Here is a 2,719-nt window from a genome sequence, read left to right on the forward strand (position 1 = left end):
AACCAACCAGTGATCTCTGGCTACAGCTCAGATGAAATAAGAGGCATGGGTAATGTAAAAATCTGGATCAATGTTCTATTTCTGGGCACATATTGGAATCAGCTAGCAACCCCATGCACCCAAGTCTTACCAGGTATGACAACAGCCATGAGCTACCTGGGCATGATGGCAGCCTCAGGAGTTTTTGAAGCTGTCCTCACCCACTTATTTCATTTGGACACCTCTACTTAAAACCCAAGGAGCCATCTATATTTGTGGCCAATCAGTTCACCAATGCTTCCCCACTAACTGGAATGAAACTTGTACCATAGGCTATGTATCCCCAGACATCTTCATAGTCCCTGGCAATCTCTTTCTTCCAGCACCAATCTACAGGCATCCTATCTTGCCCAAGGTGAAGAGGGCTATCCAATTAATTCCACTTTTTGTGGAACATGGTATCATACCCTATGTGGAAACCAGAATTGCTGGAATCACAAAAGTCTCCTTGATCTATAGCCAACTCTTAAAGGAAATAGCCAACAACATTGAGGCCATGACTAAAATTTTAACAATGGTGTGAGAACAAATTGACTCTTTAGGAGCTGTAGTCCTCCAAAATCTCCAAGGACTAGATATGTTAATGGAAGCACAGGGAGGAATTTGCTTAGCCTTAAATAACAAATGTTGCTTTGGGGTAAATGGATTGGCAAAAGTACAAGACAACATTAGACAACTCCTAAATTGAGCCTCTAATTGATGGGAACAAGCTTCTCAGGGTTAGATTAGGAAGCAACATGGAAATGGTTCTCTGGGTTTTTCCCTTTTTAGGTCCACTTTTACTCTCCTACTTTTGCTCCTTTTTGTCCATGTCTTCTAAATCTAATCACCTGATTTGTCTCCTCTCACTTTTGGGCTGACAAGCTCCAGGTGATCCTCAGTGAGGGATACCATCCTCTCAATGATCAAGAGTCACCCTTCTACAGGAGACCAGTAGACTGCCCAACAGTGGGACACAACAGAGGTGAATTCCCTGTCTCTGTTAGATCTGGCTGGATACCGTTTTCATTAACCTATGGAGCCACCCTGCCCTGACAGCTAGCAAGAGGCCAAAACCCACAGAACAGACACCACCACCCCTCTGTCAGCAGGAAGCAGCTACAGAAGACTGACCTTCATCCATTTTTTCCAGAATTGGGTCTAGAATCTTGAGGGGGGAAATGATAGAGTAGGTAGCTAGACAGACATGAGCAGGGAAGGAGAGGCCCCCACCACCACCAGGACAGTCAGACAACCATCTGGTGATGGTTAGGTGGTTGTTAAACTGTCTCTAAAATACTAATTGGTCACAGCTGGCACAAGGGAACGGCAGTCTCCCACTAGATACAAAACACCTGAAGCTGGTGATTAGCAGCTTTAGCAGCTTCCTGATGAGATTTTAGGACTTGGTGAATGAGCTCAAGCATGCCCACTAAGAGGCAAAATGGCAGTTTAACTAGCATATGACCTTCCTCTAGGAACATTCCGCTGCTAAGTGAAAAACACTTCAAGTGAGCATACATACAACTTCAGTTAACACGCTGTGCATGCAGACCCTCCCAAGTGCTGGTAGGCCACTCTGCGAGGGGACAGCCCACCCCAAGGGAAGAATAAGGGGAAGAGAGACACAACCCTCCAGAATCATGCCAATGTAAAAAAACCCAAGTCAAAGGGCAATCTCTCAAGTTTCCTGCTTGGCCCTTTTCCAAGTGTACTTTACTTCCTTTCATTCCTGCTCTAAAACTTTTTAATAAACTTTCACTCCTGCTCTAAAACGTGCCTTGGTTGCTCACTCCACCTTCTGCCACTCAGATGAATTCCTTCCATCAAGGAGGCAAGAACTGAGTTGCTGCAGACCCATATGGATTCACTGCTGGTAATAGTATCATGAAAGATAGTCATTTTGAAGGAGGAGGAATGAGAGATGTATTCCTATGAATAACCTTACAGTTACCTGTCACTGAGTAAAAAGTGAAGCGTTAATATTAATGCAACCATCCAAAGTATTTGCAAGGAAGTAGAATAGGAGGAACCTGTTTTCACTGGGATGGGGGTGGGGGGCAAATGTCTAAATCAGTATGACCACTTTGGAAAACAGTTTGGCCTTATCCAATAAAGTTGAACATGCAACTCTGGCCCTGCAATTCCACTACTACACAGCACTTTGCACATGTGTCCTGGAAGACAGGTAAATATTGATCAAGGCAGCAAAACTGAAAACAATCCAAATGTACATTAACAGAAGAACGGAGAAATTATATGCGCTACAGTCATTACGGTGGAATACTGCACAGGTTTCGTGCCCCAACATGCAGGAAAGTCACAAACAAGGTGTGGAGATCCAGAAGAACAGTAGGGCATAAAAAGCTTGCAAAACTATTCCATGTAATCTATGCAAATGCAAAGAATTGAGGCAGACTACAACGAAGGGCAATTGATTGAAAAACATAAAATTCTGAATAGTGGTTGCCAAGGTGGGTACAGAGAGTTCTGCAAAAATAATCATAGAAGTTCGTTTCTGGAGCTGAGCAATGGCTACACTGGGATGAGTTCTGGAATTAGTTCTTTTTCTGCATAACATATATGTGTTTATATGTTCTTTCATGTTGACTATTGTATTTCTTTAAAGTTTTTCTCTCCATCACCCAGGCTGGAGTGCAGTGGTGCTATCACAATTCACTGCAGCCTTGACCTTCCAGAC

The 2,719-nt window shown here is 43.5% G+C and overlaps 1 pseudogene; it reads left to right on the plus strand.

Annotated features, from left to right (window-relative positions):
• Positions 1–2,719, plus strand: part of LOC105536225 — a 23,985-nt pseudogene that overhangs the window by 1,194 nt on the left and 20,072 nt on the right.

This window comes from Mandrillus leucophaeus, unplaced genomic scaffold (assembly GCF_000951045.1).
Source record: "Mandrillus leucophaeus isolate KB7577 unplaced genomic scaffold, Mleu.le_1.0 Scaffold101, whole genome shotgun sequence".
Lineage (NCBI taxonomy): Eukaryota > Metazoa > Chordata > Mammalia > Primates > Cercopithecidae > Mandrillus > Mandrillus leucophaeus.